The 25,615-nt window shown below is 43.9% G+C and overlaps 1 protein-coding gene across 2 annotated transcripts in view; it reads left to right on the forward strand.

Annotated features, from left to right (window-relative positions):
- Positions 1-15,896: 15,896 nt before the first annotated feature.
- The window catches only part of TEC (tec protein tyrosine kinase), a 50,011-nt gene continuing 40,292 nt past the window's right edge, over positions 15,897-25,615 (forward strand). For both annotated transcript variants that reach the window (XM_040555349.1, XM_040555350.1), the window contains exon 1: positions 15,897-16,440. The gene's annotated coding sequence lies outside the window, so the exon portion shown is untranslated. The remainder of the gene's footprint in view (positions 16,441-25,615) is intronic.

The following is a 25,615-nucleotide window of genomic DNA, read 5'->3' on the forward strand; positions in this document are numbered from 1 at the left end:
ACACAAATAATTCAGCATGCAGCTGGCAAGTGGTTCCTGAGAAAAAGGCCATCAGGAGCCCTGCTTTGATGCCCTTTTAGCTCTCTAGCATGGACAACTCTGTATTTTTTACAGCTGTAATTTGCTGTGTTGCTGCTTCTGTATCTGGTGAAATTGTTAGATTCTGACTTTGAAACCTTTATTTCAGTTGTCACCTGAAATAACAAAAGATCCCTCAGAGGGAAGAATACATGAAGATGGACAGGTGCACAGCGGGAAGTTAACATTTGTAGCAAATATTTAACTTCAATATGGAAAACTAGATGGCTTTTCAAGCGGCTTTGTTTAGTCTCCTGAGGAAGATTGTTGCCTGCCAGACTTTTCAAAGGAGGTGTTCAACAGGCCCACACATGTTCTTGTTAGGCAGTGTTTATCTAAAGTTTGGCAAAATAGAAAGAATCATTTGTCATTACAATAGCTAGCGTGCACAAACATTGCATTCACAGTGGAATAAGTGTACATCCTTTTCAGAATTAGTTTCAAAATTCTACTGAAAGAACCTACATTGTAACTTTAATTATTTATGAAAGATGTCTCTGAGTGTATCTGGCCATGTCAGTGGTGTGAAAACATATTTAGTGCATTGGGTTAGACTTAGGTTAGCTGGAAATACAGAAATACAGTCAGGGCTTTTGAACACATCTTCAGTAACTGTGTTTTAGAAACTGTGAACAGCACTAGACTTTTCAACAACACCTGTGGGCAAAATACATTTTAAAAGCCTTTACAAATCTTTTTAAAGGCAGATGACATGCTGTATTTACTACTGATGCTACCCTGTGTGAAAAAGGAACTGCATTCAATATGCTGGTCTTCTTACTAAGTTATAAGCCTGTCCGAAGGGCAGGTAAAATCCCATTTGAGTTCTGCTATTGAAATACATTTATCTTGGGTATCACCAAATACAAAGTATATCTCTTTGGCATTAATTAACAGACTTTTTTTTTTTTTTTTTTAATCTGCACAGGAAAGAAGATGTTAGCAGTTTGACCACAACCATGTTTAAACATGCTTTTATGCTCCAGATCTGGAAGAAGAGCAAGTCTAGGATACTGCACAAACAGATTTCTAATGAGACTAGAATTCATGGCATGCCATGTGGCTAGAAAATGTATGAATAAATACATGGTTCAATCCTTATAATTTGTATAATTAATTTAGGCTGATGACCCTTTTCACAGACTGTCATCACAGTTGAGCATTGTAATAAATCTTTCATATCACTGCAGACACCCCAAGTAACATCTGACTGTTCACCCTCGGTTCATCATCACGGTATCCGAGTACCTTCCACAGATTTAAGGTCTTTTGCTCCTTGATTTTTTTGCATATCTGCATGTACTGTTCATTAACAAATGTAAATTCATTTTTGTAGTGGAGATAGTTACCAGTATTTCATGTTTATCCATCACTTGGAAATAATTGCTCTTTAGAAACCCGCTGAGCTCAGCGTACTTAAAATGCTGTGATGAGACTGAGGTGACTCAGAACACTGGGAAAAGATTTTCTGTTGTCAAGAAGATCCGTGATTTATATTTGTTTACAGATGACACCAGTTTCATGCACTTGACTATCATCAAGTGAAGCCTTTTATGACTCCACCCATATGAAGCAATCGTCTGTTAAACCATTCCAAAAAGTTTCTAAAATTTACTGAGAACTCTCCTGACACGCCTTTATTAACAAGCCAGCTCTGTAAGGGAAAATATTTCATTGCGCTCAGGAGATTCTGAAAACAGTTTTCCCTAGGCACTTTTTTGTTAGCAGGAAAAAGAGGCAAGTCTTCTTCAGAATGCAAAATAATTGAAAAGTGAACAATTTTCAGACATGTGGGAAGTTTGAAATGCTGCATTTACACACATACTGAAAAAAGCTGGTATGCTTTAAATATCTTCTTGTTGACGTTTTCATGAAAATTTGTGACTGAGAGGGGACAGAGGGAATACAGATAGAGCATAGCGTAGACCTAACTTGGCAATTACATTACATTTATGCTTAACTGATACATTTCTGATTTGTGTTTAACAAGACTGAAGGCAATGTGCTAATACTGACAAAAATAGTTAAGGTTTACGGCCAAGAAAGAAGTACGACCAGTTTTAAATGTAGTTGCAATAGTGGGAATTGTAGTGGGAATAATGATCATAGAATCATTAAGGTTGGAAAAGACCTCCAAGACCATCTGGTCCAACCATCCCCCTACCACCAATGTCACCCACTAAACCATGTCCCATAAGCACCATGCCCAACCTTTCCTTGAACACCCCCAGGGACGGTGACTCCACCACCTCCCTGGGCAACCCGTCCCAATCCCTGACTGCTCTTTCTGAGAAGAAATGTCTCCTCATTTCCAACCTAAACCTCCCCTGGCGCAACTGGAGGCCATTCCCTCTGGTCGTATCACTAGTTATCTGTGAGAAGAGGCCGACCCCCAGCTCCCCACACCTTCCTTTCAGGGAGTTATATGCAAACCGAATTAGCAGTAAAGCCGGGGATACTACTCCTGTACTTGAGCCTGGAGAGAAAACGACAATACTTCACTTGACAAATGGCTTTCGGCTGCATTATTAAAACCCACAGGATAAATAAACTTCCACCTTTGCCCTTTTTTTTTCTCCTGTTTGGAGGCATCGCGGGGCCGTTTGGCACCATACGGCAGGCGGCCGTCGCCACCTAGCGTCAGCCCGCTGGGCCCGAGTCGCACCCGCGGAGTTTGGGGGGCAGCTGTGGGGTTTGGGGGATGGCTGCGGGGTTTGGGGGATGGCTGCGGGGTTTGGGGGATGGCTGTGGGGTTTGGGGGGCGGCTGCGGGGTTTGGGGGATGGCTGTGGAGCACTGGGTGCCATGGACCTGTCGGCTCTGGCCTCTGTGTTGGCTTTGGTGGCACTTGGAAAGGAACCTCTGCTCATCCCTTGTGTTTGGAGAATGTCCTAAAAACATACCAAAAAGCAAACCAAACCGAAAAAAAAAAAAAGAGTAAATCTGCCAGTGTAACTTCTCCCAGCCCTTACTGATCTTCCCTTTGACATCAGAATTGTTCATCACAGTGCCGTGGTTCTTTTCTTCTCTATTCTTAGGCATTGATATTTTTTATATGTCAAATGAGGGCTGATTTTACCCCTGTGGTAAAACTATATATATATATAATGCATAGGATCGAGCAAAACATTCCTGCTCACGTTGCTGGTTGTTCTAATGCCATTCCCTCTGTGGCCTCCCACTACCCTCCCAAACTGGCTAGCCCCTAGGAGGAGCCGAGTAAGCCCCTGCAGCTGCTTTCAGCTGTTGTAAGCAAAAGGAAAAGCCCTGCAGGGAATCAGAGAATCTTCAAATCCACTTGTATCCCTGAGCATGTGTCTCAGTGCCTAATTAAGTGCCTACCTTCTTGCTGAAGCCCACAAGAGCCACCATTAGATTTCCCATTCTAGGGAGATTATCTGGCTTGTGAATGAGAGGCGAACTGGGAAGACATTGCTCAAAACCTGCAGTGAGTGGGCAGAGACAGTGAAGAGTTATTTGCTTCCCTCTCAGTCTTGCCACAATGTTAAGCAAGCAGACTGGATAACTGGGATCTTTTATTTTCAGTAATGACTTATTGGCTGCAACAGCAAGGTGATCCTCCAAATTACAGTACAAATAATCTTCTCTTTCCGTGTCTTCACTTCGCAGCCACTTTAAAAACCATTAGACATAAAAATAAAAAATAAAAATAATAAAAAAAATCTGTTTCTTTATCCATCCTCCTGCTTTGTATTTGCTCCGTTTCTTTAATTATTCCACTTAGACTTTAAAATCTCTGGTCAGGGCAATCATTGACTTTCGTTTCCTAAGGTCTTGGTTTGTTCCTAGTACACCTAGTAGTACTGCTCAATGAGCAGCCAAGCTCTGCTGAATATAATAAGTAGCTGGAATGTTAATTTGAACCTATTGGTCCTACTCAGCTGAAGTACAAGCATATATTTTGCCAAAATTGTTCAGTCAGGTAACTGTAGAAAGCAGCTGCAGTTCCTCAAAGTCAGTGCTGCAGAAATTATCTTAAATATGCATTCCAAAGGGAAAAACTGTAGGGAATAACTATATTCACAACAAACTGAGAAACCATTAATTTAATGTGCAAAGAGAGAGCTTACAAGCATTTAAAAATAAAATAAAGTCTTCACAGGCAGAAGCTTATGCGAAAGGTGAAAATAGCAAAAGTCAAGCATAGTTAGAGGCTGCAAAAGAAATTTAAGCAAATAATAAAAGGTACCTTGGCCACATAAATTAAAAAAAAAAAGAAAGAAAAAAGAAAAAAAGAAGTGAATGCCTTATATACTGTAGACATGGTTGTGATTAAAGACAATCTAGGCACTGCTCCAAACTAAGTATTTGCCTCAGCTTCAGGAATGGCAACGACATAGTACACAGAGGCAAACCCAAGACAATTAATGAGAATGGGCGTGGAAACAGAGATTGTCATGTGTGAGGTGAAAGCAAAGAGCAAAGAGCTCAGTTCTCGAGGAGGCCCAGTGACTGAGATAAAAAAAAACATAGCATGAGTTTTAGTGCATTTACTAAAACAGATGGAAATACTATAGGATTAAGAATTGCAAAATGAAGAAATTTTTTTAAGAAAAAACTAATCTACAAAAGTGTATTACTGTTAGATTTGACATTTCATGAATGAAATAAAGACATGAAAGCATACAGAAGTGGAAGAAATAGTTATCAAAGATAGATTGTGTCAAATTAACATGGTATTTTCTTTGCTAAATTATGTGATTTTTCAGAAAAGGGAACTGCAATAAAGCAAATCTATATGGATTTCAGTGAAGTGACTGACATGGTGGCATGTGGGAAGTCAGTGTGATGATACAGGAAAAACATAGGGAAGAAACTAGCTGAAGAACAACAACAGCAATTGTACTTGCAGGAGAATTCAGAAAGATGACTTGTGTGACTCTGGAGTGGATTAGAGACTGACTACATTTATTTTTTTTGTTAACGATTGTGTCAAAAAGGATAGAAGCTATTAATGAAATACACTGGTTACACAGAGAAGGTGTCTTTAATGCACAGGAGGGCTCATTTAACAAAAGTCTAAAGTAGACTAAAGTAGACTAAAAAGTCTAAAGTAGAGACCAGTAGGATTTTCTTCAGTAAATGCAGGTCCTTCAGCTGCTGATAAATGATGAAGAGCTGGCTGTTTTAGTCAATTGTCCATTACAGGATATCTATAGACCACTGCTCCAACATCATCATGAAAAGTGAGAACACATCTGAAGATCTACTGGTGCTGTGTTTCAAGTAGGTTAAAGGGTAATATTATGCAGCTGTATAAGCTGAGACCTTTTTTGGAGTACCCAGAACAACACTGTCACAGTGAATAAAGATTAATACATACTGGGAGAAGCTCAGAAAAGTGTACCTTAAAATGATCAAGAAAATACCGAGACTGTAAGTATAAGCTGAAAGAGTCCTGTTCAACTGAGCTAGATGTGGTTTCTGAGAATATGATTGCTCTCTACAAATGAGGGCAAACACCTGGGAGGAAGAACTGTGCAAGTCAAAGGATACTTCCTCAGGAGCAAATGAATTTAACTAGCTACCACTACATCTAAACCGATAACAGACTCATCACTGCCGGATAATCTAGACTTGTTCATTACTGAAGGTAGTGGAGGCAAAAAGCTGCCTTCCATCCAGAGTTTGCCACCCTTGTTAGTGGCTTGTTCGTGTGGGGTGGCTCTGATAGCAGGAGTGGCGTTCACAGATCTGGGAAGGATTTCAGGTTTGAGTCATCTTTCCAGCTTTGTCCATATTCAAGTTGCAATTCTACAGAGACTGAACATTTGCAATACAAACAATACATGATCAGCACCTTGCAGTATCATACTTTGTACATGTACAATGTGACTGATTTTATCTTTTGCAGCTTGAAACAATCTTTTATATGTGCCAGTGAGCTGCAGGCTTTTAAATGCCTTTATTGCTTGGTGAAAAGGCTGAATCACTCATTGTGAGGGATTTGTAGAGGCTGCAAAATGAAAAGAGTAGATGGGACAGATTCAGCCCAGGTGTGGGCCATGACTGTAGTCGGTGGTGCTCCAGAGCTAAATATGAACCAAGGATAGGCCTCCTCCAGGAGGAGGAAAAACTGCCAGGGGCTGAGGCAGCAGTGGTAGCTCTCTGCCTTCCCTCCACCAACACCACGCCCCTACGTTAGGGCACAGTAGGATGCTAGGATCTGATGCGATAAGGCACATTTTGCACTTTCTTTATTAACAGGTCTGAGCCTGTTCCAGTGCTGTACGTTTTTTCAATACAGAAAGCTCTACAGAAGAGTTGAACTATATTCAGACCTCAAAAGATGTGCCGAAATGACTAAAGTCAACCTTTGGTGGAAAGTTCAGAGTAGAGAGAAAATCAAAGGCCTCTTATTTTTAACCAAGAATGTAGCAGTTTGTGTCGATTTCCCAGCTCAAACAATGCTGCAGCCTGGCGAGAGTGAGATATTTTCTATGGGCTCAGTTCCTACTATTGTTTACAAGCCAAATGTGAGGCTAGATAGTCATGGGTCAGCCCATGCGTAGTCGTGGCGCAGGCATCTATCACCAGTGACATGCCTGTGTGTTAGAACAAAGAAACACGTGAAGGCAAGGGACCTACAGTCTTCTTCCTTTCTCATAAGAATTTTGGCAAGAAATGATTGAGAAAAATGATTTTTTTTTTCCAGAGAGTTTGATTACGCTTTACAAAATGCTTTTAATGCTCATCACAATTGATTTTCCTAAGAGTAAAGCATCTAAGCAGTGGTAGACAAACAGTTCTCCAAAAATACAGAGTTTATAACAGAATTCAATAAAGCACACGACACACTAACTTGGGAAAAGAATAGGATCATTGTCTATTGTTCAGTTGTCGTATTTCTGCAGTTAGACATGATGGGACAAATTGTATTGTTTCAATGTGGCTTTCAATAGGTGTGTAACAAATTGTGTGTGCGCATACGTATGTTTGTGTGTGAGTGTGAATCTCCATCTGTACATGCACACACAAGTACACACACACATCTCTTAAGCACCAAGGTAATGAACCATGCTGGATCTGAAAAAAAAAAAAAGTTAGAAAGCTGGAGTTCACATACAGAACAAGATCAGACTTAGACATGAATTAGAGGAGGTTGCAAAATAGCAGGCTTTAATTGTGCAGTGGAAAACCAATTATACCCTCGTTTTATCACCCGAATCTCCCTAGCTACCCCATACCTCAATTTTAAGAGATTTTTGGAACAATTAAGTAGCAGATGTAGTTGGTAAATATTACTTTAAAAGTGAACATCAGTTAATAAAACACTTCAACTTGAAGTTACTAATTGCTTAGTAATGAAGCTAAAGCCATTTGTTTAAAGTCTTTTGAAAATATGTACCATTAATTGCTGTCAATGAAGATTGGAAAAAATATTTTTAGGATGATTGCAGGATGCCATCAAGGTCACTGTAACATAAATTGAGATAAGTAATTATTACACTGGATTTACTCTGAATTGTCATTACTGGGGTGCCACAAACTGGCTTGACGAGGGCATAAATCAAGGTCAGGTGGCAAAATGCTTGGAGTGAAGACTGCTGTCATACTACTGCTGGCATTCTTTGAAGTGGATTTACACAGTCAACCAGATCTGTGATATATTTTCTTCTCTGGTTTGATAGTGTGTCAGGGAAACCCAAATACACTAAAGCTCTATAAACAAAGCATAGTCTGACCTATGTGTAAATTCAGAACAATTTCCCTGGGAATGTATCTAAATAATGTAGCCACCATCAGAATCTAATCCTGGGGGTTAGGATTTTGGCTTGATAGCCTTTTAATCAAAGTGGTTCAGCTACCTCTTCCAATTAAATCAGTGTAACATTGCTGTGTATCACAACGGTAAAACCTCTTGTAAATGGAGAAACGTTCTTGTCTCCCAGAGAAGAAAAGTTATATTAATTTTAGCATTTTTGCTCTGTGTTCTAAGCCTATGCAGAGTCTCACATGAAACTTTACGTACAAACTAAAATTACACATTGACCACCTACTTTACAGTAGTATAACTAAACAGACCACATCCTGAAACAAAATCTCAATATTTTTGCTATAAATTTGGTGTAATTCCACTGAAGTCAGCCATGAAATTCCAGTTTTGCTGAGCTCCACATCTGCTCAGTGTAACACCTACATCTGCTGGTTAAATTCTTGCCCTGCCACCTGTATCTGAAGTCTAAACCTGCTTTTGAACCCTTGAAGAGAGCCGTCGGCAAGCCGTTTCCTTAGCAGCCACACATGTGGCTTCTAAACCACACACGGTGCTGTCAAAATGTTTCAGACTGCCCCGCAGCGTCACTTAGCCACAGCTGCTGGTAGCTGCATGCTGCAGACTGGTCCAAGACACGTGTAGAGATGTGCTGGTGCAGGGTGGTGGTTTTCAGGTGGTTTTGATTTCAGGATCCTCATGGTTTCTTCAGACTGGCCTAAGAGAGGTGGCCCTTCTCGGTTAGCTCCTACGGTCCCCTGAGAACTGCTTGCTCAAGTATCTAGAGGCCCACGGATCACAAGTTGAAAACCACCAGAGTGGAGCAATCTGACACCCTCATCCACATCCTTACCTTTTTAGGTAGTTATTCTTTGTTTCAGTACCAGCAAAAAGCTTTAATATGCTCTCCAGTGCTGTCTTGCTGACCCGGTGTCAGGGTAAATTGTGCAAATAAATAAGACTCTTTAAGTTTTTCACCATTTTATATACACCACTTTGCTTCCTGTTATTTTATTACATTAGCACATCAAGACATCCCTCAATCAGGCTGTGCTGCACTGAAGTTAGGGACTTGTTTTTAATAATTGACTACCTGGGTTATGACAAGTAACACTGCAGTGCTACACAGCCACAGAGAGGAATGGGAAAGAGAGTGTGGGGGTTATACGATCAAAGAAATTGTTGTGGTCAAACAGATCTACCACAAATTAAAGAAGTTTAGCAAAGCCTTCTGCAAATTTATGGATCCAGCTTAACACTCAAATGCATCAATACAGTAGGTTTAGAGAGAGAGGTGTATGCATGTGTTTTTGAATGCTAACTCAGCCTGATGTATATTTCTTTTACTGTTTGATCCTTAAATCAATAATTGTATTAATGTTCCTTATAGAGTCTTGTCAATTTTTCTTCTAGTATATAATTATCACCTAAGTGTTTGATCATATATTTCCTCAATTTCTTTTTCTACATGGGGTTAGCCTTCATCACTTTATCACTCCTGGCTAAGCTGTGGATATAAACATCACAGAATCTCAGGTGGCATAACTCAGCATGCCAAAGGAAAATCGGACATCAACTGGTTAATGCTGATAGGATAAAAAGCCCTCATGGTAACAAAGATCTGGAATCTGCAGGAAGGTTAATCCCAGCTGGTCTGATGAGAGTTGCTGTCATGGTAGGCCATGGCCACCCTTGCATCTGTCAGAGGCAGCTGGGACCTCCCACTCAGAGAAGTTGGCGGCCTAGTCCAGAAAGAAAAGTTTTTAGAGGGACCTCCTCGGAGAAGACAGTGATCAAAGGCAGCAGCAAGGAACGTCAGGAAGAGAAAAGACAAGTGGTGCATATGGATAATTGCTGCCTTTTTTTAAATTATCTTTTTTGTCTTTTTTGGACTGTATCCTTTGCTACAGAATGTGAAAATGGACAATTAACTAGCAAACGAGTAAATATCCCATAGACTGGGCTCACATTTTCATTTATTGTCCTGTGGATGTCCATTTAGTCCTACAGGAATGTTCTTTGTTTCTCAGAGCCCTTAAAATTTGCCCCAGAACATGAACTGTGTTTACATCATCTTTTCCTTTGAATTATCTGTCATGGGCTATGAAACGGAGAGACCCTAATCTACAAAGATTCAGGGGGACTCCAGAGGACAGAAACAGTAGTGGGAGAGGAGACTGTTCTTCCATGGCCTGGGGCAGACCTGTGTTGAACTTGATCTGGCCACTGCAAAGAACGATGATACCCCGTGTGCCTACCCCAGTAAAAAGGGATGGTCAGACTTATTAGTATTTTCTCTTCTTCAGACTTTTTATTCAGTCTTCCAGCGGAGCATGTTGTCCCCAGAAAGCAGTTACGTGAAGCTTGTCTTTTAGGGCTTCCTCCAGCCAGCAATCTTTCTATAAAAGTTCTTGCTTGAATTTTACAGTGCAGAAGAGCCCTTGAGAAAGTAGTTAGTTCTGTATTTTAAATGTGTGGTCTGTTCTCAGAAGAAAGCTCACAGGGCTCTCACGCAGAGGAGTCCAGTATATCCACCATCATTGCTGTCGACTCCATGATGTGCTGGAGAACCTGGGTTTTGAGTCTGTAAAGGAAGGATAGCCAGATCTGAGCTTGAAAGCAACTCTTCTCTCTACTATCTGTTAGTAATGAATCCAGAAGATATATATATATGTGTATATTTTTCCCCAGATCATCCTAACGCATCTTAATAAAAGAGGGCAGAGAATGTCTTTGTGGTCTAGCCACTGTGGCCAGAATACTGCCTGTTGTTATAGCAGTAGAGGAAATATGCTGTTTGCAAAGAAGAAGCAGAGCCATAGGGATTATTTAGTCGTTTCAAGTAAAGCAGGTAAAAACAACACTCAGCAGCAGTAAGTAGTTTGGTTGTCCTTAGAGCTAGGCAGGAGATTTCCTAAACACATAGCCATTATGCAGACGTCTGGCATATTTGGTGCTGGTGTGCCCAGATCATGACTGCTGGAGTCCTCAGACTATGATGGGATTGCACAATTATAGTTATAACCTAGCCCTATACTGGAATAATCTGTCCCTTCGAAGACATGCAGGGGCTCTTAAATGTCTCAGCTGAGTAGGGACCTCAGTGGATGATACAACTGTCTCTATCTCAATCCCTGCTTCTCATGAACTTTGACTTATTCCAGCAATAAAATCTTCAGGGGAACAAAGAAGATTGACTGCCCTTTATGGGAGACTGAGAAGTAGGTCCTGGGCTGTGCGAGATGCAGATCAGTTGACGGTGGGGAAAATGCTAGTATGATCTTGGTGAGTTACTATGATGACTTGTAGGACAGGCAATAAATGTTGCAATAACTTACAGGACTGTTGTAAAAAAATACATTCATTTGTATCTGTCAAGCATAAGATCCACCCAGCCCAGCATCCTGCCTCCAGTGCTGACCACAGACGGATGACCAGGGAAAAGCAAGAACAGGGCAAGCCGATATGGTACCACATACAAGTATTCCTCAAGGTTCAGTCTCAGAATGTTTCCTGGATCTGAGGTATTGCATCTGTCTAGTGATTCTCAATAGATTTCTCTTCTAAGCATCTGACCGGTGTCTCTTGAAACCCATCTGATTTACTCTGTCCATATCATCCTTTGTGAAGCAAAGAGTTCCACACATCTTCTGATTGCTACCTGATGAACCATCTCCTTTTGTTTGGTTTCAGTCCAGCTCTGGCTTCACTGGAGAACTTCTAGCTCTTGAATCAGAAGAGACAGTAAACAGCAGATTCCTATTCACCTTCTCCATCCCATTCAAGGTTTTGCAGACCTTTACCATACCCAATTTGTACCATTTCTCTTGAAGGCTGGAGGTAGTCCATTCCACTCATTTGTAGTGATGGATGCCACAGAAAATCCCATGAATATATCAAATGTTTCCTCAGAGTAAGCTTCAGAAAATACACCAAAAAATGAAAGCATAGGGCTGTCTGTGAGACAGATACCGGAAAAGACTGAAGAATTGATTGTTTTGTAAACTTTATTCATCCTGAATAAGGAAGCAGAAGAGTCGAGAAAGAAGCAGAGAAGTGGAGTAAACATTGTGATTGTGTAATGAAATATTGCATCATGATGCTTGAAGGCTACTGAAGTAAAATTACGGAGGTCTTCATTTCATTTTTGGCTTTGAAACTCTAGCACAAATGGTTATTCAGGGAGAAAGGGAAAAAGAATTTGGGAGCTCACAGTCTATTTTCCTCCTCTTTCAGAATCTGATGATCTGGTCAAACCTGGCTGACCTCAAGCCTGGCTTGCTCCCTGGCTAGGGTGGTGGGACAGGCCCTGGCTGTGAGGCCCTGTCCTGCTGTCCCCCTGGGCATCCCCCATGGCTCCCAGGGAGATGAACAGGGCTCCCTGGCCCCCATGGAGTCCTGACATGTGTCCTATTAGCAAGGGCTGGGACAAAGCACAGGCTCTGTCTCATGGTGTAGTAGAAACCCTTGGTTTATTGTTCCCTTGATACACATTGTGCCTGGATTGAACCATACTTGATATTTTTTCCCTTAACTTGGCTAGGTAGAAGAACAAAATATTTTTCTCTGTTTCACAGAGAGGATCGAATAGAAACAAAATGACGTAAAAGGCTGGAAGGGAAATAGCATTGGTAAAGTGCACAATTAGACCGCAGAGTATGTTGCCATGGGCAAGGAGCAAGATTAAAAAGGAAGTTTGATACATGGATAACAAGAATATCCAGAGTTCTAATAGCCAAAACTAAACTGAAAATATTTTGCAAGGAAGTTAAAACTAAAGTTTCAGAGCTAGAGAGAACTCATGAGAGACTTTACCTAGAGCTACAAATCCTTATCCTAGGACCTAACTACATCTTGGTTTTAGGTGTCCAGTGCTAGTCACTATTATAGACTCTTGGTCTGAGCCAGTGTGGAAATTCTTGGGGAACTTTGTTATTGGTTTCCCAGCAGAAAGTTGTAGAAGATATTACTACAGTGGGTTGCAGTAAAGAACTCTATAGGTAGGCTTAACATGGAAGGCATTTTAACAATAAATTAATCTTCCCTAGCTTCAAAAGTTTACAGTGAAGATGCACTAAATATCTAGTTGTCATGCCTTTAGTGATCAACTGAGAGAGGGAGAAACCTGCCCATGGGCAATTCAGCTCATCCCAGAGTAAACAAGTCAGATGATCTGGGCTCTAAAAGTCCTGAATTGTCTCATTAGGAGGAGTCTCATTAGGAGGATGTCTCCTAAAAGATGTCTCCTAAAAGATGTCATCCTCATTAGGAGGATGTCTCCTCATTGTCTCATTAGGAGGATGATAATTTCATGTGAAGACATAAATGTGTGAAGGTAGGTAAGATTAATAAAGATTTAAGTTCCTTTCAACATACCTGAGTTAGCTGCAAACTAGTTAACTTCAGCATTACTAGCTGTGAAAGTTATCTTCTGTTAGAGTCTCTTCACATATTTATTCTCCCCTTCCCTTCCCAGCTGAATTCCCTTCTTGAATACATTTTTAGTGGCCATTTTGAAGGAAGACATCTTTAGCTGGTGTAAACTTGTTGTGTTTCTGAGTCCTGCTCCCCAGCCCCCAGTTAAAATCTTTTCCATACATGCTCAAACTGGCTGCCAGCAAACCATAGCCCACCTTGCAAACTGGTTGTCCAGACTGCCCATGGCTATCCTGCCTTCTGGTTTCTCTTCTCCTAACCGAGGCTTATTCAGACATGTTCCCTGTGGTTTTCAGCTATTTTGCTGCTCTCTCCATCGACCTTTAAGACATCCTTATATGCAAGGCCACAAATTCATGTGACAACAATATTGACTGCAAGAAAAAATATTTTATGATATGTCTGTATTTCACGCTGTTCTTTAGAGTTACTTTCAGTGATGTATTGGAAATATCACCTCCAAAATCTCTCAAAAAGGAGAAGAAGCTTTGGAGAAAGAGTAGGCAGAAAAAACCAGCACACTTGCTGATATGGAAACCAGACAGTGAACAACGACTGTAATTTTTCTCGTCCTGAAATTTCATAAGCCTCCATCCTTTCCAAAGGGGAGACTTCCTCCTAGAGAGGGGCAATTTGCCAGACTAACTCTTCACCACTGTTCCTCCTTTGCAGTAGAGCAAAAATCAACCACTCTGGATGCCAAGTGCCCTTAATCCAAAACACAGCAAGATCACTATGCCATTTAATTTCACTGAGTCCCCAGAGGCTAACTAAAGAAAAGGCTCAGACAGCACATGCTCCGATCCCTGGAGCCCAGAGATGGGATGGATACTACACCATCCCAGTCCAAAGGATTCCTGAACTTCTAAGAGGCAAAAGAGAAAAAGATGGAAACAGCAAGCAACACTGAGCTCTTCTGGGAGTAGAACCAAAGCTAAAACCCTGAAATATCCCCTCCTTTTCTCATTCCCCCACTACTGCACTGTTTGCATAGCATTTCAGCATGTGAAATTTTAGGGAAATGAAATCATTTCTGGTTACAACTTGCTGCTTTTTCTGTAGTTTTATTTATTTATTTATTTATTTATTTTAAATCCTAAAGCCGAAACATTCCCCTGGGTGGAAAACTCAGCCCCCTCCCATCTGTAAAATTTATATAGATGTGTAAAAGAAGCTTGTTATTTGAAAAGTACCTTTATGCTTTAAATGTTTTATAGAATCATAGAATATCCCGAGTTGGAAGGGACCCATAAGGATCATCAAGTCCAACTCCTGGCACCACACAGGTCTGCCCAAAAGTTTAGACCATGTGACTAAGTGCACAGTCCAATCTCTTCTTAAATTCAGACAGGCTTGGTGCATTGACTACTTCACTGGGGAGCCTGTTCCAGTGTGCAACCACCCTTTTGATGAAGAACCTCTTCCTGATGTCCAGCCTAAACTTCCCCTGCCTCAGCTTAACACTGTTCCCGTGGGTCCTATCACCGGTGATAACGGAGATAACAGAGAATAGGTCACCTGTCAGGACACATTAGTGGCCCTGGCTATGGACACTTTTAGAAATTTATTAAGTATGGAAGGAAAACAAAACACTTCTGGCAAGATGCAAAGGCCTCCCCACTGTAATTCTGCAAGCCCTGGCACTGTGCAAGGGTTGGCATGTGTCTCAAAATGAAATCACACCAGTTGCTCTATTTAACTATAGCAAAGGCATACAGGCCACAAGAAACCAAAACTGTGCAGCAGAAATCCAAGTGTATGGTGCTACCCTTCTCACCAAGCCATAAGAAGCCATACAGAATGGCGGACAATGCTTTTTCCCAAGCTCCATAGCCTTTCCTCAACGCATGTGCTCAGTGTGTATTCGACAGAGAGTTTCCTGAAGGCTGCTCAGCACATTCTCATCTTTGCCACCCAGCCTTTACAGAGCTCTCTCCCTAACCCGTGTTCAGGCAACAAGCAACCCTCTTCAGTCCTGCAGAACTGTGATCCCACTGTCCTCCTAAAGTCTTTGCCATTGTGGTAGAAGCTCCCACATGGCAGTAGGCACATGCTTTGGACTACAGAGGTGTGCTCTCCTGTCCCTTTGCTGCTGCTGCAGCTCTGGGATGGAGTCTCAGGGCTGATGTAAATCTGCTTTTGGTGTCGCATGATCATAACCGCTCTCTGCTAGATGATACTTCCTTCTGGAGCTCAAAAATGGCACCTTATGTGGTGAAGCTATTCCAAGTTCCTCCTTAAACAATTGTTTGGTCTTGCCCTTTCCTCCTGCCACAGCAGCAGGCAACGCCAGAAGCTGATTTTGCTGTTGCTTGAAACATGAAGCAGAAGTTGCCCATTTTGCAAAACTGACAGCATCAGTGGCAGCGGGTAGGGAGGTCTGCATGGGCACCTGAGTGCATACTACCAGAATTGTGTGGGGATGGAGTGGAGGGAGGGTGGTGAGAGCGGGCTGGTGGGACTGGTCCCCGTGAGGTGGCCGCAGGTGTTTTATACCAGGGATGCCCCGCGGTAGGGATGGAGCCCCACAACTCCCTGGGCCCCGAGGCAGTGTGACAGGCATGGCCACAGCGCCAAACATGTAATTTAGAGGAAATCCCCCAAGTGAAAACAAAGGCTCTGTAAGTCATTTCCTCTGAACTGAACAGAAAGACATCTGTGTTGATCCAGCCATTACGCACTAGTCACAACAAAGCCCTCTGCTCCTGAGCAGCATAGGCCCTGTTCGCTTTCCTCTGGGCTGCCACTGGAAAACAACAGAGATGCATTCTGACTGAACTTTAAGACTTTTTTTTTTCTTTGTTAGTGGGACTTAGCAGGCTGACAGCTTCCACAGGCAAGGGCTGGGGCAAGAGAAGGCGAGGCACAGCACCCGGGTGCCACCTCCTCACACACCCCGGGGGCTGCGCTTCGGCGGGGGCTGCGCTTCGGCGGGGACTCCCGCCGGCCTCAAGAAGCCGCCTGGCCTTCAGACCAGTCCCCTTGAGCCGCTGGACTCCCGGCACCTGCACCGGGACGAGGGGGGCGGCCGGGGCCTCCCCTCGGCTCCCTCGGCCGCCGCCTGGAGGAGGCGCCGGGGCGGCCGGCCGGGCCGGAGCGGGGCAGTGCGGTGCCGTCCCTGCCTCCTTCCGCCTCCCTCCGCCCCGCCGGCGCCGAGGCCCCTTCCGCGGTGACGGAGCTCGGGAGACCCAGGTAAGGCAGGGCAGGGGCTGCCCCCGTCCCTCTCCCCCCTGCCGAGAGGCCGTGGTGGCTTTGGGGGAGCTCGGGGGGTGCCCCCGGAGCAGGTGCCCGCTCCCGGCTCGCCCCAGCTGCCGCCGTGCAGGGGCTGCGGTTCCCGAGGGGAAGCTGCCAAGGGGAGGCTGTGGCACAAGCTGCGCTTTCTACCTTTGCTCTTAATGGGTGGCATTCGTGGGGTACGAGGCAGCGCCGTCCGGGCTGCGGAATCCTTTTGGATTTCACTATTTCCTTGTTTCGTGACTTTTTGTTGTTGTTGTTCCCTTGCTGTGGCTTGCTGCGGGTTTTTCAATGCATCCGTGTAGCTGCTGTGCTTCGCTGAGAGGGCTTGGCTGAAGGCAGGGCTAGCTCGGCGTGTGAGTTCAGACATCCCAGCAGTTCGCCGTGCCCTCCGTCCCGCCGCCTGCTTCTCCCTCCCTGCGGTGGATGCGCTGTCTTGGGCTGCTGCTCGGGCACTGCCGGTGCGGTGGGTGACAAGATTTGGTGCTTCTCCCCGGGCATCCCGTCCGGGCTGTTGTAGGTCGGAGCTGGTAATTGCTGGAGCCGCCAGCTGAGCTTTTCGTGCAGCCTTGGCCACCAGCTCGCTGCTTGGACTGACGGATAGGTCTCGTGGTAACTAATGCTAATCTGCGATGCGCAGGCGAGTAAGCAAGAGTGTTTCTTAAAGATGTAAATGTAAAAACTGACCGCAGCAGAAATGCGGATATAGACGTGTCTTGGGACTGCTTGCTTCTTGGCCATTCGTTTTCAGTCTGGACTAAACGCTGCAGATGTGCCGTACCCTCGGTACGGTGTGACTCCTGGGTGAGGTGTTGCTGTTTAATTTCTCTCCGAACTGCCCACTGACTGAAAAATGAGTTGCTGCTTATGGCTGGTATGTAAGTATCGAGGCTATTTTGGGCCCTCTGAGGGCAGGGCCCGTGCAAAGAGACCCCCAGCTACCCTTTGGCGAGTACCCCAGGCGAGGGGGCACATGCTCCCCTTTCTCCTCAGCACGCCAGCTGAGGGCCGCACCGCCTTCCCTCCCCAGGCTGTCCTCCCAGCTCCGTCCCCACAGCGGCTCTCCTTTGGGCTTCGTCCTCCCCAGAGGGTTTGTCCTCGTGGCAGCTCCCACAAAGCTCTTCCTTCTTGGGCTGAGTGGTCTCCTGGGACGTGTGGCAGGGAGTGCTCGGTGGCCTGCTGTCCCTCTCTTTCAGAGCTCTGCTGCTGCTTCTCGTAGCCCTCTGACGACTGTGGTTTGCAGGGGGAGAGAGCCTGTTTGCTGTCAGACTCTCCTCTGGTAGTCTTCATATTTCTCCAGGTTTTTGTCGCAAAATTTATCTTGTAAGACATTAAAGCTCCTGGTGAGATAGTCACGCTTGTCTCTGCATTTATTCCTGAATGAAGGGATGCTTTACATGCTTTGCTAAATTCCTAAATGAATACTTTGAGTGTTTTGAACCAACTGATTTCCATGGGAGTTTGCCGGCTGCAACTACGGAAAACAGAGCAATGTGGTTATATTTGGCACCTGGTTACTCCCTCCTTTCTCTCTCTTTCTCTCTCTCTTTTAAAAAACTCAGTAATCTCACAGGTATGAAAATCAAAGACAAAGATCTGGAGTCCAGAGGTAGAACACACTGCTGCTTAGGCCTTCTTTGTGAAGTAACTCAAGTTTTTATCAGCCAAACCTGATTTTATTAGCCCTTCAAAACTTACAAGAGGAATACTTTTTTTTTTTTCCCTCTTGGATGTTAATGTAGAGTTTAATCTTCTAAATCCATGGATTGTGAAGCAGCTAGAATTATGTCCTGAGTTATGTTACATTTTAATTCTTAGCCGTGTGCTCAGTCCTGTGAATTTGGCATTGTGATGGATCCAGTAACCTGGCTGACTGCCTACAATGGCTGAAAATGGAGAAAAATAAAATAGAGCCGATAAAACAATGTCAGCTGTATATTATTTTATCTTGCCCTGAAACAACATTGTATTCAGAAGTGCTGTGATAGCGTGGTATCCTGTAATTAAGTTTAAAATAACGGGGAAGTGGTTAATTTCACAGAATTGCTTGGAAGCACCAGAAGTCTCCCCCTCCACCAAATGTAGATGAAACCTGTTGGAGATTAGTTCCCTCTATGTTGTGTTAGCTTATAAACTGAATACACAAGATAAGGTGCAGAATGGTGTACTTTTTATACAAATGTTTATATCCCAAATATGCAAAATGGTTTCTGTTTATTAGACAATGGAATTCTCTGCTTCTAACTGTCAACGCAAAGATCATGGAAAAAATGTCTTTAGCCTCTATTAACCATTGACCTCTAAGATGTTTTGCTACTTTTGTTTGTTTTGACTTTTTTTCAGTAACCTATTACATTTTCACTGCTGAAGTTGGAGCTGTGCTATAAAAAAAGACAAGTTTGCGTATGCCAAAGAATCAGTTGTAGCAGTCTAACATGGGTCTTCTGCAGAAACAGGATAAGAAAATATTGGTATTACAATCAAAAGATATGGAAAGCAGTACTTGGATGAAGAGGACTAATGGTTGGCTTGGAGAAGAAGGCCTGAGGTGGCTTTTTTTTTGTATATTTCAAAGAATATACGTGCTTATAAAGGACATCTATCATATCCTTTTCATTTGTGCTACAGATATTTTCATTATTAGGTAGCTGTGTATATTTTTAGCCAAGGCAGAGGTAATTGTGCACCAAGTGACAGCAGCAGTCAGTCAGTCGTTGCACCATGGAAGTCAGGGAGCAGTGTTCTTAAGTGGCCTGCTGGTGCCCGTGGCTTCCTCCGTCAGGTGAAATGCAAGGGAGGGACCCTTGCTGCACAGGTTGCAGTGTGCTCACTGCAGAGGGGTCTTCCCAATTTGCCTTAATGCTCAAGGCCAGGATTTAGTTCAGCATTAAGTATGTCACTGATAGAACTGGACACGGCTCTCCAAAAACAGTGAGATTGCAATTGCCATCTCAAATTCGTTTGAACAAATGATTAGATCTCAAGAACTGTATTTTTGCTAATAGAGGGTGCTGTTTCTAAAGGCAAATCCACGGCTTACTGTGCTGGTCCTCAGAGCAACTCTCAGCTCTCCTCACTCTGGTCATTTTCTCTGGCTATTTTCTAAAGAAAAATGCATTAGCAAAGAAAGCGGTGTGTAGGCGAGGGAAGCCGACATCTGGGTGGACACACTTGCCCTTTCTGTCTGATGGGACAGAAGAGGAACTGGGGAGCAGAGGCATGTGATTGAGCACTGCCCCGTGGCAATTACAGCTCTGGCAATTCTCAGTCATCCCCTGCCTCCGCTCCGCTGCATGGGCCGTGATTCAGAGTCAGGATGCAGAGGCAGGAAAATGTGAGATATCCATGTGAGATAAAACTTTGAAACACAAATAGGCTTCTCGTACAGGTGTGGGGAGAAGGGTCTCATCGTAAGAGATGCTTTGGGAGGGGTGGAAAGCAGGTTTTTATCATTTCCTAAACTTGGAAGTAAGATGGAGATGGCAGTTTCTTGCAAGCAGAGTAAGGTGCTGTGTTCAAATGGGATCATGAAATCTCTGAAAGAGTAGCAGCAGCCTCCTAGGAATAGCTCAGCCCATCACAGGCAGCATTCACCTGTCTTAGCAAGAATGACGTTGCATAACAGAAGTCTTCCCTTTCAACAACACACGAATATTTAGGAGAAGAAGAACCACCATGCTGAAAAGACGCCTCTGGCCTGTGTTCTGGGATGCTCGGCAAAGCCTGCGCCCGGCTCAGCATGGTCCAGCCTTGGTACCACAGGCAGGTGAGCTGGTTTTCGGGAGCGTGTCACAGAGGGACGAGTTGCTGTGGCTGCCGGGGAGAGCCCCTCTTCCCAGGGCAAGCAGCAGGCTGCCAGCTGGGGCGTGCTGTCCCAGTTCTTTGGGTGAAAACCCTATGCAAAGTTAAACAAGCACAGGAAAAAAAAAAATGGAAAAAGAGGAGATTGCAGCATGCTGGGGGTATGTGGAGCCTGGGCTGAGCGTTTTCTTGGCACTCCCACTTCTTCTTGTTCAAGTTTCCCTTATCGGTGGGTGTTTGGGTACCACTGAGCCACACGTCAGGTACAACTGCCTGCGTGCTCAAGTAGGTCACAGGAGGGTTTCCTGTCAGGAGGGGTTTTGCTCAGCCCCGTGCCTTTTAAGAGCTGTGATCTGATTAAATCATAAGAGGACGTTAGATCTGCGCCTTGGTTGCACCTGAATATAGGGCAGAAAAAACTGTCTGCGTGCTGCAGCGAGCGGCGCTCATCCTGCACCACGGTCTGGGCAGGGCACAGGCGCCCTGCACCGCCAGAGGGCCTGCTGGCCCCTGCCCTGTTAGGCTGGGACCTGCCCCTGGCCATGGGTGCTTGTTGAGCAAAAGAAGACCTTTTCTTTCCCCCACAAGACAGCCATATAACCCACCATCAGATACACATGATAACTGCCCCTTGTTTTTAGCTGAAAGCAGCTCTCGTGACTCTCTCTCCTAGACGGCCCTGTCTGAACGTCTTTTTGTCAGCTTCTCTATGCTAAAGTGGAGGTGAGATAACAGCAGTGCTTCAAATTCGTCATGTCTAGGGTTACTGCTTGCCTCGTGAATTGCAGGACGTCCTATATCACGGGCTCAAGCTCCACATCCTTGGGGAAGGAAGAGTTGTACGAGGGCTGGCTTTTGTCACCCCCTCCCCATGATTATGAGCACCTCTTCCAGCTGAAGATCAAACCAAACCATGGCCATCCCTGGTACCACAGTGGGGGAAGGAGAGAGAGGGCCTGTCCCGTGTTGGGCTGCGGGACCCGATTCGGGGGGATGGCCTCTGAATGTGTAAACGGAGCTGAGCTGAATGGACTGCTCTCTGTCCCATGGCAGGTCCTATAAAACTGGTAATCTTAAATATACTTCGGGATCTCTTGGAAGTGAAAGGGCTGCCTACGCTGTGTCCAGCGAAGACAATAAAAAGAATGTTTTTCAACATGCAAAAGTCTAGCACTCAGGTGTTTGGAGTCCCGGCTTCCAAACTGCCACTGCAACTTTCTGTTCAACTGCCTTACACATAATGTGTCACGGGGTAGTGTTCGGCTATGTGGCCGTGTGCTGTGGCTGATTAAAAACTAAAGTAATGGGCAAGCAGCACAATTGCCTCAGCTTCATTCAGTCATTTCTCTGGATCTCTTGAATTGGAAATAACCCTGAAAGTCAGCATGAAGCAGGCACTCCCTTTGAAAAACTGAGAGCTAGCCATAAAGAACCGTGTTGTCTTACATTTGCAGCATCTTGCCTTCACCCCTTGTAATCTTGCCCTCAGTGGGACTGGGTGGTGGCAGCCCTACTGCTGGTGATGCCATTTCTGTAGTGTTCTTATGCATTGCTGTAAGTCAACAGGGTGGATTAGATGGAGTACGATGCTGTCATGCGTTAATGACGATATCACATAATGTCTTAAAGAGAATTAAAGCTGAATACAATTCCTTAAGATGTTAAATGTCTTGTTACACCTGATGAGTGCTCTTGCCCCCTGTTTAGCTCCCAGTGTCTGAAACACCCCGACATCCGAGAGCTGACATCAAGGTGAGTGGAGTTAAGGAGCCTCTTTGCTAGAGATGTTCACCACCTCGTGTGAGTGAGGGTTTTGGAGAAGGAGAAAACACAAGATGACAGCACTGCCTCAGTTGTGTTGATTTTCAGATTCAGTGAGAAATTATTTCCCTGAATCGATACTTATATTTGTGAAAACTTAAGTCCTTTGGTGTTGCTTGTGTTGTATGTGAAGAAGGAATTCTTCAAGGTTGCATCCTGGATTTTCAGTCTTCTATGCAAAGACTTCATTAGTAAAAGGCTGAAATGCAAGTAAAAGTTAAACCATTTAACAGAACTCTGCAGATAAGTTCAGGGTAGAACTCTTTGGGATCTGCCTCAAAAACTTCAGGAAAATAGGCCTTGCTCTTCCAGTTACCTGTTCAGAAAGTACCCGGCAGTGTGGATTCTACTTAGGGAGGTCTTTTTGTATTTGCTTTTTATTTTTTAATCCGTATCCTAACATACACCTAGTTCAAGTACAGAGCAAAGCAGAAACTGAAAGACTTTGCTAACTTACTAAAGAAAACGAAAGCTGCTGTAAATATAGTCCTTCGAGTCGCATGCCAGCTAAACACAAAGCATGACAACGTGAAATTCTGTCTGGTAGCATTATTACTACAATTCTGAGTGCAATCAAGTGGTAATTTGAGCACCAAGAGCTGTGTTGTCCTATTTCAGTAAAATGAGGGTGAGGGAATTTTGTGTTGAGTTTCATCTGAGTTTCAGTTATGTGAAATTTTCCTTGTAACCCATCCAACATAAGAGGGTGAGAGAGGCTGGAATCGGAAGATAAGAATGTGGACCTTGCTAACACCACTGTTTTGATAAGTGGAGCAAAAATTGCACAGTTTGAGAAGCTGTGAATTGCCAGATGTGCGAACGGTAGTACAGCATCTCAGCTGAACTGTAGACAAGTCATTCATTTCCAATCCAAACTCTTGTGTTTGTTTCATATAGCAGAGAGGCCGTATCCTGATGAAAAAGGTGCAGGGGAAACTTGAGACACCGGAACTTGCAATATTTCCTGCCCCTCGCTTGTTGGCTTGGGTTTTTCCTGGTGCACTGAAGACAGTTGTGACCGGTAACTCTAGATCTATCAGCTCTGTCTGTATGAGAGAAGGTTCGGGGCTAGTCAGCTACTAAATAGGTGCAAAAAAGCAACAGTTATCAAGTGATGTTACAGTACTGCCTCAAGATAATAAAGAGTGTCAGGAGAAATGTACACGTTTGTCAACCTGGACTCCAACACGTGAGTTAAGGTCAGAAGTTTATCATCTGAGTTAACTTCACAGCTTTGCCTTCAGCTGAATTTCCCCTGCTTATTATTGAACTATTTCTCACCGTTGCAGCTTCCGCATGCTCCAGTGGGTGCTTGTTTCTGTCTCTATTTAAAACCGATTATTAATATGTGTGTATTTTTCATATTGATGGCCCTGTTAATGAATGTGTTTAAACATAGTTTCTGGTATATATTTTTTTAAATTCAACAGTCATTATGATGAAAAAGGTGTGTTATGCAAATTTCCGTCATTAATAGCTAGTGTCTGACCACAAAGCAGCATATATACGTACCTCAAGTGTGCCTTTTTCATGCTTAATTTTGCTAAAAGTGTAATGCTGGTGTACGAACCCTGGAATGGCTCCTGGTGTACAGTGCAAGCAGGAACTCTGCTTAATCTCTTGCTCACAAACGTCTTTGACTCTTGCCTCTGATAACCTGACTGGTCCATGAAATGCATTGATTTCAGCCGTCCAGCTTGCTGTGAAGGTGTTCTTCATAGAGCACTTGGCAAAAGCAACTGAAGGGTCAACTAAAAAAAAGATAGGAATTTATTAAACTGCTTTTAATTTTGGAGAGAGAATGGTCGAATTTGTGCCTACAGCACGGTTGTTAACAGCTCTTGTTACGGAGAAGACCTGAACTTGGCTCCCCTTTAATCTACACGTGTGACTTAGAAGGGTGGCTACTTGATAAAAGATTTAAAGATCACGATTTTAGCAATATGGAGAGTAGATTGTGGTCTTCCACAACCCAGAGGGAAGGAACACCGCACCCCTGGAGCTGGTTCAAGGCCTCCTCATCTGGTCCTGAGCAAATTTGCTTTGATACGAGACATGAACAATGCAGCTGCCATCATTCCTCTCCAGGCTGGTGCTTATCCTGGTACTTTCTCTTCTGCAAGCCGCATGCTTAAAATTCCCCCAAATTCCCTGAAAGCTAATTACTTGTTTGTAGTTTTTGCCTGACCTCAGAACCTCCTCGCAGCTCTTCCCAGCCATGTGCTTGCTTCTGTGGTCGTGTGGTGCTTAGCTGGGATGTAGCCAGTGTATTACAGATGGCTCTGGGCTCCTTTTCCCATAAGCTAAGGCTCAAGCATGCCTGTATAGCTGTCACTGCAGATGCTACAGCAGTCAGCTGGCTTTTATGTTGCACATACTAAGGGTTGTCTTCCATTGGGAAGGAATGTGGTTTCCATATAACTGCGTGGGGGAAAGAAAAAATATCTTGCAGAAGTTATAAAGGGATTTGTATCTGGATTCTGGTGGGACAGTTTCATCCGACTAAAGAAAATCTGGTGATTGGAATGCTAGAAATAATCTTAGCAGACAAACATACAGGAGTTATGGCCTGCTACCAATTTTGGTATCTCTGAGGAAGTAGAAAGTTCCTTTACATTTCTTGTGAATAAAACAAGTGCAGAAAGGAGCCAGTTGCTAGGTAAATAGCTTGCTTCCCTAGCAGTAAAACTGCAAGAACGAGTTGATGTTTGCGGTGCGAATTAAAACCAAACGCTGTTGATTCGATGAAAGATAACCCTTAATTTTGAGGAACATCTCCAAATAACTTATTTCAGTTATTGTGCTGCTGGCTGGCACATTGTGAGGATGAACTGCAGGCTTTTTGACTTCAGTCAGATCATTATGCCTGGGTCCTGTGGACTGGGTAGCCGGAGCTTTTGTAAAGCTAACTACAAACTAACTAAAGGCTGGCCTTTGAAGATGGATTTCATAACCTGTGTGTCACTGGATTTCCTGCTGGCATTTGAAGAAATTCTAGGTGCTTCATGACACACCATGCTTCTACGTATGTAAGGGAAGGTATGAGATCATTTAAGGGTGGCCTGGGAAAGAGAGAGGTTGAGGTGAAGCAATAATCGATGCCAGCTTCCACTTCTTGTGGGATGTCCCTGCAGACCACTTCTACGTATTCTTCTTGAGACATGCAAAATATGTTTTTAGTTCATAAAACCTTTATCAAATTTCCAACCAATCTAGTTCATGGCATTCTTTGAAAACTATTTATCAGCCGTGGAATGAGTGACTCCAGATGTTCATTCTTGGGCTCATCTGTGTTTTGTCAAAGGAGCACAGGTCAGAGAAGCTGGCAACAGCCTGGCTAGGATCAGAAGCAGGTGCAGCATAATCTGCACCTGAATGAGTAATTCCAGAGAAACAGTACAAGTGCAGGGTAGTGCTGGTACTGCTTTGCTGCTGCCAAGAGCCAAGCCAAGATTTCTGTGGCTTCAGCTGTGCCTTGTAAATGTACCAGTGGCATTTTGCCGTGGTAGTC

This window comes from Cygnus olor, chromosome 4, assembly GCF_009769625.2.
Source record: "Cygnus olor isolate bCygOlo1 chromosome 4, bCygOlo1.pri.v2, whole genome shotgun sequence".
Taxonomy (NCBI): Eukaryota; Metazoa; Chordata; class Aves; order Anseriformes; family Anatidae; genus Cygnus; species Cygnus olor.